The 19,748-nt window shown below is 38.2% G+C and overlaps 2 protein-coding genes and 1 pseudogene across 2 annotated transcripts in view; 1 reads left to right on the top strand and 2 right to left on the bottom strand.

Annotated features, from left to right (window-relative positions):
• The window catches only part of CPQ (carboxypeptidase Q), a 516,880-nt gene that overhangs the window by 57,959 nt on the left and 439,173 nt on the right, over positions 1-19,748 (bottom strand). The gene's annotated exons all lie outside the window — the stretch shown is intronic.
• Positions 1-19,748, top strand: part of TSPYL5 (TSPY like 5) — a 289,007-nt gene that overhangs the window by 197,451 nt on the left and 71,808 nt on the right. The window lies entirely within an intron of this gene.
• LOC105727809 (grpE protein homolog 2, mitochondrial-like) lies at positions 1,323-7,480 on the bottom strand (annotated as a pseudogene).

Genomic DNA, 19,748 nt, shown 5'->3' with positions numbered 1-19,748 from the left:
TAAGTCATCTGTTGGACAAATCTTTTACAAAACACCAGCTATAAGACTTGGAAAAAAAAACCACATAGGCCCATTAACTCTAGGAGGTTAAAATATAAAAGGTGAGCTAGATGTTTATACAAATGTGACCTAACAGATACAAAAAATAGGAAATAAAGCTTGTCAGTATAACAGAGGTAGTGATTCGTGAGCACCAACTTAAAAAACAAAACGAAACAATAAACTTCGTGGGCGCAGTGGTGAATGCCTGTAGTCCTACCTACTTGGCAGGCTAAGGCAGGATTGTCTGAGCCCAGGAGCTGGAGGTCAGCCTGGGCAACACAGAAAAAAAAAATTGCTAAGAGGAGAGAATACTTGATTGTTCTTATCACCAAAAATAACATACAGCAGGAGGAAACTTAAAAAAAATTTCTGTGTAACTATTAATAAATAAGAAATCATGGGAACCTAACACTTTTGTCCTGATCATCACCATTTCCCATCATCTAATAAAGGATTATAAGGCAACATTGACAAAAGGGCAGAGAAGTAAGGGCTGGGTTGTAGATAAATTACCTAAATAGAGCCATGTGGGTCATTAGCTGTTAGCGCTGGCTCAATCTGCCTGAAATGATTATATGACATGGAGGCTGAAAATAATTTGAAGATAACTCAGAGCAAAGACAGCACAAGGCTTTTTGGCCATTCTTGCTTGAAAGAGTCCTGGGTATCTCAAATTTCCTGATGCTCCTTGCCTTCCAAGTCTCACCTAGACCTTTAGCCCCTGCAAATGGGGATGAGAAAGGGATGGGTATGGGATAATGATGTGAGTATAAAGCCTATCTAGTTGGGATTACAAGGACAAAAGATGGCTAAAAGGGAAAAAAAAACAAAAGGTAAAGTCCTGAAAATCTATATGTATAAAAATCAACACAAATGATATAAATTTATACAACTATGAAGCTTTATCCCCCAAGTACCCAAATGTTGAACCAATCCCTACCGTCTCCTTTATCCACAAAATAACAAGATACTATACAATTCCTGTTATAGGGACCACTAGGAAGGAACATGTAGTTGAAAACATATAGTTAAAAGGACTTTGGATTCAAATTCATCAGAGTACCAATTTTCCTAAACACGTTTTGATAAAGGCCATGGGAACACTTGTCACACTGTTCAAATGCCCAATGGTAAGACTTCTGATGAGACCAAACAGGTCATATTAAATCGATAAAATATCTTAGAAATAAAGCCAATATGACTAAATCCAAAACATATCCCATGAAGTACCTCATGTACAATAGAAACCTAGTTTAATAAATAAAAGAAACATAGGTGACTGCACTCTGGGAGAACATCCAGTTCCTGATGGCCTCTTCACAGTCTTCTCTGAGACTCCACTGCCACTTCCACCCGGGCAAGTCTAATGGTGCGGCCATGAAGTTTGTAGCCATCTTGTCTTACTAATGCCACGGTGCCAGGCTGCCCCCCAACGCCAGCTGGCACATGACAGATGAGTTCATGCTGATGGGGGTCATATTTGTCACCAATGGGTGTTAGTTTCTCCAGGCCATGCTTGGCAAACACACTTTTCAGCTTTGCTTCTAAAAGCGACAACCCTCGGAAGACCTTCTCCAGAGTAAGCTTCTGGTCCCCTGGCTCTGATTCTTCAGAAATGCACTCTGTAGTCTTCTCCAACATGTCGGCCACTTCCACCAAGTCCTTACAGAAACTCTGGATTCCAAATATCTTGGCATCTTCCACACATCTCTGGGCTCACCTCCTTATGTTTTTACAATCAGCTACATCTCTCTGGTATCTCACTGTTAAATCTCGGACTTCCTTCTCCAGTTTAACAGTTTTTATCCTTAAGGCTCGTTCAGCAAGAGAGGGCCCAAGCTCATCAGGAGGGTCCTCAGAACGGCAGTCCTCACCAGCAGTTCTCTGGATGGCAGTGCTGAATAGAAGTTGCCATCCCCTTCCAGGCCACGCATGACCTCGGATCTCCCCACCTTCCTCCGCCTAGGACTGAGGCACGGCTGGGGGCCTCAGTTTTCCCGTTTGCTCTCCCACGCGGCAGTCGAAGACAGTAGGCACTGCACCCGCAGCCGGCCCGCCCACAGCGACCTCACGGCCATGTTCCCAATTTGCTCCAGGTTCTCTTTCTCATAAATTAATAGGAATAAGGTTAGTATTAGGATGTAGATAATATTTTTTCTATTTTTTGGTCTCTGGAATAGTACTCCATGTGTTCAAATCCTGGCTCCACCACTCATAACTGATACGAATTGGCCAAGGTATTTACCTCTCTCAGTGTTAGTTTCTTAGCTCTTTAAATGAGATAAGTAATAAGATTATAATGGAAAACATTCAAAAAATATTTAGAAAGTGCCTAGGACATAGAATTCAGTAAATGTAGTTATCATCATCATCATCATCCCTACCACCACTATAATTTCATTAGAAATTTGTTGATGGTCTTTGTTATCTTAAACAGAAATAATAAACTCAAATGCTTTTAAGGTCTAGGAAGATAATGTAACTGAGAAAAGTAAAATTCAGAATTGGTAGCAAGAAAAACAAGTAGCCAACTACGATATAGTATGATTAAGGATATGTTATAAGTTTACTATGAAAACACAGAGGAGAAGTACCAAACAGCCTTAGATACCAAAGGGAGACATGACAACAAAAGCAACAACAATAGTGATTGCTAACATTTCCTGAGTAATATGTGTTAAGAAGCTATCTGTGCTAAGCCTTAAAATATAAGTAGCAAAGGGAATAGCATATGAAATAAAGAATTGTGAACTAATTCGGTTTGTTTTTAAGAAACTTCAAGTAGGATGCTATGGCCAGAGTTAATTCCACATGAAAAACTGCTGAGAGATCAGGCTGGAGAATTTGGCAAGTGTCAAGTCATGTATGCCTTTATATACCAATATGCCACGCTCAAGAGTTGGCCTTGAAAGCAATGGGAAGCCAGATTTGGGAAGATAACTGGGAGCAATGTAGTAATGAGGAATTTTGAGTGCCTTAACTAAGGCAGCAGTACAATGAATAGAGGAGAGGCCACATTTAAAGGGTATAACTGGAGGGACCAGACTAAAAAAATAGCCCTATATAAGAAGAGAAACATATATCCTACAGGATCAGATATGAAGAATGAAAATGGATGGACAGTGGGCTGCTTTGCTGAGCAGGGGAGGACATGGGGGTAGTAGAATAATCTCAGTGGTGACAGGTGTGTGTAATTTTCTCAAGCAGCTCTGGGCTGTCTGGCATGGAAGGGGCAGAGAAGGTAGAGGAGTGAATTGATCAAAGATGTCCAGATCTCAGAGGGAAAAACTCATGCCATAAACTATTTACTGATTTCCTCAGCCTGAAATTTCATTATGAGTTTGAACAATTTGCAAATCTGCAAATCATCTGATATTTTCCCAAAGCTGTGTTGAATACTAATTCATCTAGATAGACAGTGTAACCTGCAAGGGAATTGGAGCCTTTAAACTCAATTCTCTCTTGACACTTGAGAAATGAATAGAGAATTGTGTGTCCAATTCTTAGTCATTGGAGAGTCAAGCACAAAAGTGTTTTATAAGATTTGTCAGAAAAGAGTTTTGTTCTTCTCAGAACACTCATTCTGCAAAGAAAAAAAAGAAAAGAAAAAATGAACAAGGAGATTTTCACATCCTTTTGACAGGAGAAGGAAGAACTTATTTGTCCTTACAAATAACGGGCATTCCCTACCTTTATTTGTAAAGACTCACACCTTATGCAATTCCTATAATAAATACTAATTCAGTGAATTTTGGATACCACAAAACAGATTCTAGTATCTCCATTTGACCCCAGTGATGCCAGAGACTTTAAATATTGGCTATGAATATGAATAGCAGTAAATTGATTACTTTAAAGATTTCAAATTCTGATTGGTGGTTTAACCTCTCAGAATGCCTACTCTTTACAAAGAATACAGAAAGGAAAAGGGGCCACTGTCTTTCTTGTCTAGGTAATAAGCAGCAACTGTGAGTCAATCTCCACTGTTATCTATGCCACTTATGTGTCATGATGGGGTCTTTTCCCACACCTCTTTTTTTTTTTTCTATCCAAATTTTATTTTTGGTTTAGAGGGTACATGTGCAGGTTTGTTATATGGGTAAATTGTGTGTCATTGGGGTTTGGTGTACAAATTATTTTTGTTACCCAGGTAATGAACATATTTTCTTTATCCACTTTACCACTGAAGGGCATCTGGGTTGATTCCATGTTTTTACTATTGTGAATAATGCTGTGATGAACATACGTGAGCATGTGTCTTTATGGTAGAACGATTTATCTTCCTCTGCATATACACATAGCATTTGCTTTGTCAAATGGTGGGTCCTGTTTTAAGTTTTTTTAGAAATCTCCAAATTACTTTCCACAGTGGCTGAACTCATTTACATTCCCACCAGCAGTGTGTAAGTGTTCTCTTTTCTCTACAACTTCACCAGCATAGCCATTCTGACTGGTGTGAGATGGTGTCTCATTGTGGTTTTGATTTACCTTTCTCTGATCATTAATGATGTTGAGCATTTTTTTCATATGTTTGTTGGCTGCTTGTCTGTCTTCATTTCAGAAGTGTCTGTTCATGTCTTTCACTCACTTTTTAATAGGGTTGTTTTTTGCTTGTTTAATTGTTTAAGTTCATTATAGATTCTAGATATTAGACCTTCATCAGATGCACAGTTTGCAAATATTTTCTCCCATTCTGTAAGCTGTCTGTTTACTCTGTTGACAGTTTCTTTTGCTGTGCAGAAACTTTAATTAGGTCCTACTTGTCCATTTTTTGTTTTTGTTGCAATTGTTTTTGGAGTCTTCATCATTAAGTCTTGGCCAGGGCCAATGTCCAGAACAGTATTTCCTAGGTTTAATTGTAGGATTTTTATAGTTTTAGCTTTTACATTCATCTTTAATGAATCTTGAGTTGATTTTTATATATGGTGAGAAGAAGGAGTCCAGTTTCAATTTTCTGCATATGGCTAATCAGTTATCCCAGCAGCATTTATTGAATTGGGAGTCCTTTCCCCATTGTTGTGTATTGTTGGCTTTGCCAAAGATCAGATGGTTGTAGGTGTGTGGCTTTATTTGTGGATTCTCTAACCTATTCCATTGGCCTATGTGTCTGTTTTTGTACGGGTAACATGCTGTTTTGGTTACTGTAGCCTTGTGGTATAGTTTTCCCACATCTTTTGTGAAAAGATCCTTCTCTACTGGGTAATTAGCAGAAGTTCCTACTGGAAAAGAAATGTGCCACCTCAAATCCTGAATCCATTCTATGTTTATATGAAAATGATCATTTATAAGCCTTTATACCTTATGATTCTGAGGCTAACCACAGCTGACAACAACTTTTGGACAGATTTCAAAGGTAGTGGGTGTTAAAGCTAAATGCTGCACATAGTTTCTACTCAAGTTTACATCCCATATATTTTCCCCTTAGCTATGAAGCAAGAAAAGCCTACTGGAACATTAGCTGCTCTTTACCATAATTTTAGGAGTCTATAATTTCAGTATTATGTATTAAACAGATGCAATGCATATGTACATATGCACATACATACAAACAAACAAACAAATAACTAAATGGCAGGAATCATGTGTTTTGTCAGTTATTGGTACCAGAGGCATTCAGGATAACTGCAGTTTCCCTGGGGTGATAAGAATGAGGTTCAGATGAGTATGACATCTTCATCCTTTCTCTGTCTCTCATCCATCCACCCACCCACCCATCCATCCATCTTTGTATCTCTCACTTCAGTACACTTTGGTAACCATTTCATTCTCTTTGCTCTTCCTTGTAAGTTCCCTACTGGCCCACTGCTTCATGGGTGAAACCTTTCTTCAGTCTTCCTATTTTTCCTAAATCCCTAAATGTTTCCAATGTATAAGTTACTAAATGCTAGGAACATGAATTTTGAGATCAGATCAACTGATCATAAATGTATAATGGCAAAACTAAAGATTAATTTAAAAAACCAGCACCTAGAAAGAGAACCTAAAATATTCACCATGAAAAATCACACTGCCCTATAGCTGATTTTATGCTACAAAGATATTTGATCTAAAAAAGAAGTAGCCTCTGACATCTGGGAACTGGCCTGACATTTATGAGTAGGTATCATTGCTGTTAAAGAAACCATGCCATCTGTTCTCCTCATGAACAAATAACTAATCTCATGGAACACCAGCATCAGACAAGATCACTCAGTGACTGTGCGGAAGTCATTCAAAATTAGCCAGTTCATAATTTTGGTTAAGCCCAGACAAAACAAAGTCACTGGCAAACCACAAAATATCAGAAATCCCCTTTTTATGAGAAATATAAGTGATGGCTGCATCTTTACTAATTAAAACTTTAGTCTCTTTCTGTTCTTCATTCCCTATAGACACAGTTTGTTAAGATACAGAGTTATGGGATTGTACCCACTTCCTAACCAGCACCCAATCTAGAGCAAGCTCCACTTTCTTTGACTGTCATCAAACCCTCCTCTACACAAAATCTCAATCCTCCTCCAAGTCCTTTCTAACACCCTTTTACTGAGCTGACTCATGGGTCCCCATGACATGAGTTCTCCCTCACTGCAATGAATGATAAACCCAACTTGTTCAGCCATAGATGTGTTCCTGGCCTTAGACAAAGCAGAGGTTAAAGGGGCATGGACTCTTGCAGCATCCTGTTCTGATGTGAAGTTGCATCATAATGTTTGGAGAGGATGAGGTAGGTAAAACAGTGGGAGAAGTTTCTCTAGTGGGGGTGGTAAGAAAACTCCCTTGCAAAAATGCTAATTCCAAAGAACCGCTTGAGAGCTGTCCCTCACTCAGCTCCTCCTGCTCTTGAATGAGGTCTTACCCAAAGGCACCCACATACTGACTCATTATTGGGAAGAGTTTTGTGGTTTAACCTAATTTTTATCCCATACCATATTCCAGACTGGTTATTATGTTCAGCAAGTCAAATATGGTTGATCTCTTTGGTTCTGAGTGTGGGAAATGTGGGATTTCAAAGGACACCAGTTAGAGAGTAATTTAGAAACATGACATGTAATCTGGTATCTCAATGTCCTTATAGAAATGAATTAGGACAGGATGAAGGTAAAGTAGAAAGTTATGGGGAAAGTCTCTGAGGAAGTAGTTTTACAAGCTATCATCTAAAATGGAGGGAAAATTATAAAAAAATGCTGAGTTTTCCAATTGGTGCTTTGTTCTGGAAAACTTTTACTTATATAACTACACCATCACGTAGAAATTAGATTACTTTGCAAGTAGTGCCTCGACATTTGTCAGAGCATTGGAATTATGTGGGTAGGAGGCAAAGATGATTATCTCCACTCACACACTAGAAAATTGAGTCATATAAGTTGCACAATGCCAGAGCATCAGCATCAGGGCCCTGGAACTCACCCAGGTCTTCCTCCTCCACAGTACTCTCAGAATCCATCAAACATCCGTTCATGTGAAGTAGCCTAAGGGTTATCTTTTTGGTTCTGCAACTGTTAACATTAGTATACCTGGGAAAACACTGCCTACATCACATAATTCCTAGGTGGTTACAATAGGTAACCACAATAGTTTCTGTGTAAACAGATAAACAAGAACTCTGAGACCATCTTGTTCCTCAAAGGATGGTTCCCAGATGCCCTTTATGTTAGCCAGCAGGGGAACATAGGAAAAATGAAGATTCTGAGTCTCACCCCACAATTACTACATTAGTATTTTGGGGTACTGGGCTCAGGAGGATTTGCACTTGTAATAAGCTGTACAGGAGATTCTTAACCACATTGTTTGAATACTACTGGTCCAGGGGTGTTTCCAAATGGCTACTCAAAATTAAAGAAAGGATCAGCACTTCCTACCCCATTCTAGGTTGAGTTCAATACCCATAAAGGGTAGTATTAAAAAGGAAAAAGTGACAAATGTTTAGATTATGAGTTACCAAATTATGAGTTAGCAAAATTTTCAGAAGGGGTCCTCCAAGTTTTTATTGACTATGAAATAAACACATCTCCAGCAGAAAGGGAGCTCTAGAGAAAGTTTTTTTTTTAAAGATCCTCTTGTAACAAAGCTGCTGCTTTTAAGCCCATGGGGAGATTCCTGTACTAATAGCAAATGAAAAGGAACTAGCAGACTATTCTGATGTTAGCAAAATCTGCAGTTGTAGCTCTGGTCTTAATTGAAGGGGAGACTATGGACTATCCCCTGGATCATTAGAATTGCTTCTAGGCCTGTGATTTTAGGAAAGATACAAACACATTGTAAGGCAAATAGAAGTGATCGAACTTTCTTAATGGCTGTCTAGAAATTTTAGAAATGGCTGCCTAGACATTTTAGAAATGGTAATACTATAATTCTCAATGGCTGCCTAGACATTTTAGAAATGCTAACACTATAATTCTCTTAAAAATAGAAGGGTCACGTGTAAAAGTTATTTCAAGTATAGCTTGGGCTTCCTATTTTACAGTTAAGCTATAGGCAATCTATTTCTTTTCTTCCTGTACATGTAGCAGTTTTAATCGAGCTGTTCTTTTGAGCTACCTATGGTTAAAATTAATCAAGTTTGATGAAAAATAATGCTACACTTCAGTCTCAGACCTTAAAGCAGCATTTCTTAAAAGCTAGACTATAGGTTCTAAATGCAAAAATCTCCCATAAACTAATAGAGACAACATAGAGAGTGAGGGTCCTGTGGTAACAGAGCTTCTAAGAAAAACATTAGCCTCAGCTACTATGGCATTTAAATCTCAATTATTCTCATTTTTGCTGTTGAAACAGATACATTTTCATTCTTGTATAGCTTTTGAAAACTCATAGTGAAATCACCCATGCTGGTTTTTAAAAAGTCATTCTAGGTTATGCAGTCTATAATAAAGTAAGCAATCTGTGTAAAATTTCTTTTTAGAAAAGTCTCATTTGGGACTTGAATGTAGTATATAGACCCAAACAACATGAACTAAGTGAAGTCAATGAATCTTTTCCCAAATTGTCATCTTGAACACAGATGTTTAAAATGTGCTACAGATGTATAAATCAAGGCATACTGCAATTCACAAAATTAAAATTCCATCGATCAAAGAAGAACATTTACATTTTTACCCACTACCAGCTTGGCAATTAGCTTGGTGAAAATTAACTATACTTTCATGAAATTTATGACACTGCTTTCATCTTTACCATTTCTACTTCACCATTAATATGTTCAGGGCAAACACAAAGGGTGAAATATTGCAAAGGAAGTCCTTTCTTTTTTGACATCACACTATGACATAAAAAGGTGAAAAAGCCCATTCTCTTTCTTGTTTCTTTTTGTTTTTAACTTCTTTTTGGATATAATAACTGAAAGCCAAAATATCTTTTGATAAAAATGTATTTCCAATATTATCATATGATATTGGATAACTACACTTCTCTATCATCAAAACAAGATACCTAGAAATATTTCAATTTGATCAGGTACTCTAAATGTATCATTTCTTTTTAAACCAGATAACTGTAAATAGGCATTTTAAAACTAGGTACAGACTATGAATATAAAATATTCCATGTTAGCAATAACCTTTTGTGTTTTTTAGTGAGATCTTTTCAAATTAATCTTTCAACATTCACATTGCAAAACCCCAGTTCTTGTCAGTTCTCAAATCTAATGACAGCCTTTTGCATTTGTGATGTTGAGGATTAGAACGAGGTATAATGAATGCACAAACTTGGCTACTTTAGCTTACCTTCAGTCTACAAAATTAATGCAACTGGATTCCCTGTGGAAAAGCTTTTTAAATTTAAAATGCTGTTTTGGATTTCTTCATTGACTATTCAAAATGTCATGCTAATTACCATTATAACAAAAAATTAAAATACAGGTAAGATCCCACCACTCTGGGGTGATGATGACTTGCTGCGGAAGAACTGCTCATTAGACAGAAGGGAAAGCCCTTGACCCCCAAGGCTGGGACCTGGGAGAAGTATATTGGGAGAGGCTGCCTGCCTGAGCTGGGAGCCACAGGCTGTATTGATTCCCCTTCAGTTTTTTACAGTGCAAGACCATTCCTTCTGTCCCAGGTAATGTATAGCCATTATCATAGATATTAGATGTGGAAAGATTTGGCGGGTCACCTAATTCCCCAGCCTTTTGCACAGAATGCTCCTGTTGAATATTTATGAGGCAGTTGTTAGCAGGCACCTGCGGAAGCCAGCCTATTAGCCATCATGGTCATTTACCACCACCAGGGGTACAAACAACATCAAAGGAGCCTTAAAGCATAAGCACAAGTAGAAAAATAAATAAAGAAGGAATGCCAGACATTCGACTAATTGTCAAATAATGAGGTTTATTAAAAACTTCCATTGAAATTAGATTCCTCTGTTTGGGGACCATTTGAAAGGACTCTAAAGGATATCTGGAGGTGGCTTTCTTTTCTTTTGTGTAGGAAAACCTCAAAATGGGCTCTTCCCATGGCAGAGATAGAGCACACTTCAAAAGCCAATCTGAAGGATTCTTGATTTAGGTGCCATAAATTTAATTAATATCAGCAGAGAACATACTTAATTAACATAAGATGACATTCTTGGTATTCCTCTGGGACAATGTGAGTTTTGAGATATTTTAAGCTAACTACAAAGCAGAAACTGAAGGGGAGATCTAGTATTATTTGATATATGGGATAAGTTAGACACAAATCCAGATAAGTCAGCCCCCAAGTGATTTTCTGTGTGTGAGTCTGGGTATGTAGCTTTGGTGAATCAGGCCACACTGACTGTAAAATCTATAAGAGCTAATAAGCTGCCAATATTTGCCATTTTCAACATAATCCAGAGAATGTAAAGACAACAGAGAAGAAAAATAGATTCTGCAGTCAAACAGAACAGATTTCAGATCTGCCCTGCACCTCATACCATTTAGGTAACCACCTCAGCTGGTTTTAGCCCCAATTTTTAATAGTGAAAGAGAAACAGCAATATCCATTCATGTGGATGTTAAGAAGAACAAATAAAATAATGAATATACTGTATTTGGCACCTCGTAGGTCTTCAAAAATATTAGCTTTCCTTTCCCCTCTGAGAATTCTATGGTTGATTTAAGTGCTCATTTCTAGAAGACATTATTTAAGCATGCAGCAAAAATTTTATTACAGGTAAATTTGCGTGGCTCTACACGCAATCAAATTTTCAAAATATTTCTAACTCATTGAACAGTGGAGGAGGCTTTTAAAGTGCCAAACAATTAAAATTGCTCCCTTCACGTATCCTTGAGTTTAATAGGAAACTGATGCAAAAATGTAACGCAGAAGAAGAGACACGCTCAGGCATTTTGTTTTTCCAATCTGAAGGACACGGTGGCCTAGAATTTAACAGCTTCCTCTCTTCTGTAGAATTGTCAAAGCCTCCAAACATACTACTTTTCAATAAACAGTAAAGAATTTGTAGGTCACTTCCTTTGCATATAAAGGATAACTAAGCATTACAACACATTTGATATTTAAAGATTAAGAAACACCATTAACCACCATGGATGAAATTACAATTGGCTTTAGCCTCAGTCTGAACTTCTTTTTCACCTAATTCTTCTATCAGCCATTAAACAACTCCTCTAGGTGGCTCCTATACTAGAATTTATTTAACTATTCATAGTATTAACAAGAGGTGCTCGCAATGTCCAAAAGCAGTACCTCTCTTTTAAATGAAAAGAAAATTGACGTTACTATAGTCATGCATACCCAATATTAAATATTTGGATGAAAATAGGAAAAATGGTCAACATTCTGGATACTGTCAAATGTCTGAGGTGTTACGATTAGTGAGATAAAGTACCTGGATAGATGACATGTAGATTCAGCTTCAGTTTTCTAGGTACTAGATACTTTCTGAAGAATATGCCTTGCTTATGGGTCAGGAAGAGATCCAAAAGAAAGAGGGCATAGCTCCAGAGAGGGTCCAGTGACTTGTTTTTGTTTTTGTTTTATAGCCAGGGTTTCACTTTGTCACCCAGGCTAGAATGCAGTGGCATGATCAGGGCTCACTATAGCCTCCACCTCCTGGGCTCAAGTGATCCTCCTCCTCAGCCTCCCAAGTAGCTAGAACTATAAGAGTTCACCACTGCATCTGGCCAATTTTAAAATTTTATGTAGAAACAGGGCCTTTCTGCAAATAGAGACAATTTGACTTCCTCCTTTCCTAATCGAATACCCTTTATTTCTTTTTCTTGCCTGATTGCTCTGGCTAGAACTTCCAGTACTATATTGAATAGGAGTGGTGAGAGAGGGCATCCTTGTCTAGTGCCAGATTTCAAAGGGAATGCTTCCAGTTTTTGCCCATTCAGTATGATATTGGCTGTCGGTTTGTCATAAATAGCTTTTATTATTTTGAGATACGTTCCGTTGATACCTAGTTTATTGAGAGTTTTTAGCATAAAGGGCTGTTGAATTTTGTCGAAGGCCTTCTCTGCATCAATTGAGATAATCATGTGGTTTTTGTTTTTGGTTCTGTTTATGTGGTGAATTACATTTATAGACTTGCGTATATTGAACCAGTCTTGCATCCCCGGGATGAATCCTACTTGATCATGGTAGATAAGCTTTTTGATGTGTTGTTGTAATCGGCTTGCCAGTATTTTATTGAAGATTTTTGCATCTATGTTTATCATGGATATTGGCCTGTAGTTTTCTTTTCTTGTTGAGTCTCTGCTGGGTTTTGGTATTAGGATGATGTTGGTCTCATAAAATGATTTGGGAAGGATTCCCTCTTTTTGGATTATTTGGAATAGTTTCAGTAGGAATGCTACCAGTTCCTCTTTGTATGTCTGGTAGAATTCGGCTGTGAAACCATCTGGGCCTGGGCTTTTTTTGGGTGGTAGGCTCTTAATTGCTGCCTCGACTTCAGACCTTGTTATTGGTCTATTCAGGGTTTCGACTTCTTCCTGGTTTAGGCATGGGAGGAGGCTACTGTCCAGGAATTTATCCATTTCTTCCAGGTTTTCTAATTTATGTGCATAGAGTTGTTTGTAATAATCTCTGATGATGGTTTGAATTTCTGTGGCATCTGTGGTGATATTCCCTTTATCATTTTTTATTGCATCTATTTGGTTATTCTCTCTTTTCTTTTTTATTAGTTTGGCTAGTGGTCTATTTTGTTGATCTTTTCAAAAAACCAGCTCCTGGATTTATTGATTTTTTGTAGGGTTTTTCGTGTCTCTATCTCCTTCAATTCTGCTTTGATCTTAGTTATTTCTTGTCTTCTGCTAGGTTTTGAGTTTTTTTGATCTTGCTCCTCTAGCTCTTTCAATTTTGATGATAGGGTGTCAATTTTAGTTCTCTCCTTTCTTCTCATGTGGGCACTTATTGCTATATATTTTCCTCTAGAGACTGCTTTAAATGTGTCCCAGAGATTCTGGTATGTGGTGTCTTCGTTCTAGTTGGTTTCGAAGAACATCTTTATTTCGGCCTTCATTTCAGTGTTTATCCAGTCAACATTCAGGAGAAAGTTGTTCAATTTCCATGAGGCTGACATGATTGTATATCTAGAAGACCCTATCACCTCAGCCCAAAATCTCCTGAAACTGATAAGCAACTTCAGCAAAGTCTCAGGATACAAAATCAATGTGCAAAAATCACAAGCATTCCTATACACCAATAACAGACTTAAAGAGAGCCAAATCAAGAACGAACTGCCATTCACAATTGCTACAAAGAGAATAAAATACCTAGGAATACAACTAACAAGGAACGTAAAGGACCTTTTCAAGGAGAACTACAAATCACTGCTCAACGAAATAAGAGAGGAAACAAACAGATGGAGAAACATTCCATGTTCATGGTTAGGAAGAATTAATATTGTGAAAATGGCCATACTGCCCAAAGTAATTTACAAATTCAACACTATCCCCATCAAGCTACCAATGACCTTCCTCACAGAACTGGAAAAAACCACCTTAAACTTCATATGGAACCAAAAGAGAGCCCGCATAGCCAAGTCAATTCTAAGCAAAAAGAACAAAGCGGGAGGCATCACACCACCGGACATCAAACTCTACTACAAGGCTACAGTAATCAAAACAGCATGGTACTGGTACCAAAACAGAGATATAGACCAATGGAACAGAACAGAGGCGTCGGAGGCGACACAACATATCTACAACCACCTGATCTTTGACAAACCTGAAAAAAACAATCAATGGGGAAAGGATTCCCTGTTCAATAAGTGGTGTTGGGAAAACTGGCTAGCCATATGCAGAAAGCAGAAACTGGACCCCTTCCTGACACCTTACACTAAAATTGACTCCAGATGGATTAAAGACTTAAACATAAGACATAACACCATAAAAACACTAGAAGGAAACCTAGGCAAAACCATTCAGGACATAGGCATAGGCAAGGACTTTATGACCAAAACACCAAAAGCATTGGCAACAAAAGCCAAAATAGACAAATGGGACCTAATCAAACTCCACAGCTTTTGCACGGCAAAAGAAACAGTCAATAGAGTGAATCGGCAACCAACAGAATGGGAAAAAATTTTTGCAGCCTACCCATCTGACAAAGGGCTGATATCCAGAATTTACAATGAACTAAAAAAGATTTACAAGAAAAAAACAAACAAGCCCATTCAAAAATGGGCGAAGGATATGAACAGATACTTTACAAAAGAAGACATACATGAGGCCAACAAACATATGAAAAAATGCTCATCATCACTGGTCATCAGAGAAATGCAAATCAAAACTACATTGAGATACCATCTCATGCCAGTTAGAATGGCGATCATTAAAAAATCTGGAGAAAACAGATGCTGGAGAGGATGTGGAGAAATAGGAACACTTTTACACTGTTGGTGGGAGTGTAAATTAGTTCAACCACTGTGGAAAACAGTGTGGCGATTCCTCAAGGACCTAGAAATAGAAATTCCATTTGACCCAGCAATCCCATTACTGGGCATATATCCAAAGGATTATAAATCGTTCTACTATAAGGACACATGCACACGAATGTTCATTGCAGCACAGTTTACAATAGCAAAGACCTGGAACCAGCCCAAATTCCCATCGATGATAGACTGGACAGGAAAAATGTGGCACATATACACCATGGAATATTATGCAGCCTTTAAAAACGAGGAGTTCACATCCTTCGTAGGGACATGGATGAACCTGGAAAACATCATTCTCAGCAAACTGACACAAGAACACAAAATCAAACACCACATGTTCTCACTCATAGGCGGGTGTTGAACAAGGAGAACACATGGACACAGGGAGGGGAGCACTATACACAGGGGTCTGTTGTGGGGGAGGGGGGGATAGCCGGGGGGTGGGGGTTGGGGAGGGATAGCATGGGGAGAAATGCCAGATATAGGTGAAGGGGAGGGAGGCAGCAAATCATACTGCCACGTATGCACCTATGCAACAACCTTGTATGTTTTTCACATGTACCCCAAAACCTAAAATGCAATTAAAAAAAAAAACAAAAAGAAACATGGCCTTTCTATGTTGCCCAGGCTCGTCTTGAGCTCCTAGGCTCAGGCAATCTTCCCACATCAGCCTCTCAAATTGCTGGTATTACAGGTATGGGCCACCACACCTGGCCCTAGTGACTTTTATTATAATAATTACATATATCATATAAGGAAGTCTGACCCCAATCTTGACTGAAGAACATGTAGATATGAAATCAGAACTAAATCGTGTTTAAAAACGGAAAAAAGTCCAGTAGAAGCCAAGAAATATGCTATTAACAAAAGAATAAATAAAAAATAAAAGCAGCAACTTACAAGAAAGGTTTGTAGATGGGTAAGAGAAAGCCTGTATGCTCAGTTCCTGGTGTGGTTCTTCTTTGGTACATACATACACACAAGACACACTCACACAGTGTACACACGTCATAATAAAGGAAAGCAAAAGGGAACGACTAGCTCCTTTACAAGTCACATAAACACATTCTCAGGCAAAATGAAACTCCTTAGTTCAAGGCAGTTAAAAAGCACATACTTTGTAAATGTCCCAGAGGGCTTGTGAACCAAGGCACCCGGAGACACATGCCATTCTATGAATGGCATTGTATGTGCCTCTATAATTGTCAACAGATGTGGCATGCCAAAAGATGGGAAATGCAGCTTCCACTGAACACATGCTTTCTAGTGACTGACAGGATGGAAGCCTTAGAAAAATAAAGGTTTGATGAATGTGGCATTCTGCTTAATTGTGCTAAACCGTTTAGTTCTAATTTTCATAAATAGACTCAACAGTTGAGATATAGGACACCTTTTTCTGATTCCCTCAAGAAAAAGATGGGGGAGGGGTAAGAAGAAAATGAAACAGAAGCAAAAGATGACGTTGCCATGGTGTACACACACTGTATAAATCAATTATTTACATATTTATACTAGAAAAAATTGAAATAAAACGTTTCCAAGACTACACATTAAAAATTAAGAAAATATGTTCCTTCACTTCCAAGATATTCTCATCAATTTGTCCTCTATATTTTGGTATGTTGAAGCACCAATCTTCTGAACAACTTAAAATCCACATCTAACCTTTATTCATGTTTGTTTGATATAGGCAGTTTTGTGCTATTTCATCTCTTGCTCCTAAAAGTTTATGAGTAGACTGCTCCTTCATTTGAAATGTTCCTCTTTTACATGGTAAGCAATTTTCACTTCTGGAATAATGTGGGGTTTGGGTTATAGAGTTTTAACACTAAGAGAGGCTTACATTTACTTTCTCATGGCAATGTGAGAAAAAGAAAATAAAAGAGGCTTACAGAGGCACTTGCCCCATTTCCAGGTAAGAGAAAATGTATACCCTATGTATATTTTGGGATACATATCATCTTAACATCACTGAGGGATGAGGCTCCTTGACAGTGAAGAATACCCAGTCAGTCCATAGCAGACAAGCTAGAACTTAATGTTGCCTGTGAGAGTCAGTCCAAGTGCTATTCTGTGCCTTTGGCCAGATGCTTTTACATATTCATTCATATACTCTTCCACCAACTCTTAACAACCTATAATCAATTTACTTTGGCTGAATAGGAACTATAAAGAGACCTCAAAATCCCTAGAGGCATTCGTTGAAATAGAAGAGCTAGCAATATTATTAATATTTGACATTTTTTCTTTTTGGCATCATTCTCTGCAGTGTAGTACCATGTTACAGTGAAAGGAGTCAGGCTGCTTTCCTAAATAAGGCCACTGAACCAGTATAGTAGCAGGGTGGTTACAGTGCATGCTAGCAGTTCCATCACTCGTTTTTGTAACCACAAAGTGAGTATGCTAAAATCCCAATGGCTGGTGAGTACCAACAGTACTTGTGTCTCTTTTGCAATGTTTCTTAGGATGGTCAAGTATATGCCCAGTCATCCTCTCTACTGGGCCCAAATACATGAGAATATGTTCATAGTAAAGCTTTTTCAATAATGCTTTAAATATAAAACTATTCAACTCCCCCTGGAAAACCGCTTATTTAATATCAACTGTAAAGTGTGTAATTGACTTTCAAATACATCATCACTTATCAAATACATTCAATTCTCACAATAGTCCTCTGAAATATTATTGCCCTCACTTTTTACAGATCAGGAAACTGAAGTTACAAGAAGTTAAGTAATTTGTCAAAAGCACACTGCTATAAAGTGATGACTCTTGTTCCTCTTTCATGACACTTGCTGCCTCTCCACTACAAGTGTCAGATAAGTGGCTGGAACAATCCAAATGTTACAGGATGTTTCTGGGCCTTTTGTGGTTGCTTTTCCTCATTGCTTTACTCTTGGATAACATACATGTTAGAGTAGCTATAAAGAGTGTTCCTATGAATAACACTTACATAAATAAATAACTCTGCCTAGTTTTCTCAGTTGTATGGGTAAGGAAATACCATGGGGTGGGAGTGGGAAGACAGAACACTGCAGGTATTCAATAATGCAGATTGCTGGGAGCTTGGTATGGAGTGATTCAACTCCTTATTTGCCTGTCACTCTGAGCGTCTCAAGTAAACTGGACCAGAGGGATAAGGCATACTTCTGTGATCTTGAATTCACCTTAAGGGGTGATTATTGTGCATAGGTCATGGAGAGTAGAGAGACCAGGTGTTTTAATTTCAGGGAATTTATTGCTTCTGGGACCTTACTGCTGTCTTTCCTTGTCTGCCAATAGGTCCTAGAATGGCAAGGGTTTTATGTATTTTATTTACTTTGAATCAGGTCTCAACAATGAAGCAAAGCTGGTTATTATATTTATCTGCACAGCACTCCTTCTCCTCATTTTAATGACTACAGCTCTTGACCACAGAGATGAAGCCAGGTTGGGTCACTGTAACTTTTCTAACTGGGTCAGATAGGATGACTTTTTGCCTGTTCTGTGCTAAAGAGGCTGTAAAGATATGTCTTGAGCTGCCCGTGGTCATGGTTTAGCCCAAGGGGGAAGTTGGGCTGAGAGAATGAAGGCACCATGAAAAGAGAAGCTAGAATAAGCTCCAGAAAGAGAGAATATGTACCCTAACAGCATTCAAATGCCAACATCTGAGGCCAGATCAAACTCAACCCTTCTGTGGCTTGCTTAAATCCCCCAGTTTTGTTTCAGATCATTTGAGGTAGACCTCTGTAACTTAGTACTGAAGGAATCTAGACTAATACAGAAATCTTGCTTTAATAGCTAAAATAATAATATTGGCTTATTAAGTGTTAACTTTGTGCCAAGCGTTTCACTTTGACCATCTTATTTTTTCTTTTATATAATCTCATGAGGTAGGTTAGTATCATTATTTTAATTAGGAGGAAATTGAGGTCCGGAGGAGTGAAATGACTTTCCTAAGGTCACATAGCTAAAAAGTAGTAGAGCTAGATCTTGCATCTATTTCTACACAGCTCCTCAATCCATACACCTAATGTCCAAGTTACATTACACGTCAGTGGTTCTCAATTCTGGCTGCATATTAGAACACCTGGGGGGCCTTCTGAAAACATGGGTGTTCAGGCACTATCTCTAGGGTTTCCAAGTTTGCACAAGTACAGTGGTGCTGTTCACATGGAATACAGTGGAGTTGTGCTCCAGGAAGTTGGAGGGCCAGGGCGATGAATAGGTTCTCGGTAAGCGGTGCTCCCTGCACTTGTGCAACTCTCGTGGCCTAGAAGCCAGACCAGTTAAATCTGAATCTCTGGGAGTAGGGCCCTAGCACTGAAACCATTTTAAAAGCTCCCCACGTGATTTTAAAGTATGTAAAGAGTATGAAGCAGAACTCTAACCTTAACACATATCTTGGGTTTATATGGGCTTTGACTTGGTCTACACTAGCACAAAATGAAAACTTTAAGCATATGAGGGGCAACTGAAGCTCACAAGTGACTACAATTATCAGGGTATCTTAGATAAACTCTTGTGTGAGTAGTAGTGAGTCTGGAATCACTGACCCATCTAAATAAACAATGGCTTCATTTCTGTAGTGCACTTTGCAATATAGTGCCAAAGGTATTAAACAATATCTGTGTGTAACTTCATTATAAAACATTTTTCAAATATATTTATAATAATCAATAAACTATTTCTGTAAAAAAATGTAGATTTTATAAAGATATATCTAGCAAATGTTTTTGTCTTTGGTTTAAACTTCCAAAAACAGAATTGTTCTGAGTACTGGTGAAGTCTAAGCCATATTTCTATATAGGATACTATTCTTATTCATGACAGCAAATTATTCAAGCTATTACAAAAAATACATGTATGGAAGGAAGGAAGGAAGGGAGAGG

Source organism: Aotus nancymaae, unplaced genomic scaffold (genome assembly GCF_030222135.1).
Source record: "Aotus nancymaae isolate 86718 unplaced genomic scaffold, 86718_ANA_hifiasm-v0.15.2.pri h1tg000036l, whole genome shotgun sequence".
In the NCBI taxonomy this organism is placed as follows: domain Eukaryota; kingdom Metazoa; phylum Chordata; class Mammalia; order Primates; family Aotidae; genus Aotus; species Aotus nancymaae.
The sequence above is the reverse complement of the archived record's forward strand: the minus strand, read 5'-3'. Positions and strand labels throughout refer to the sequence as shown.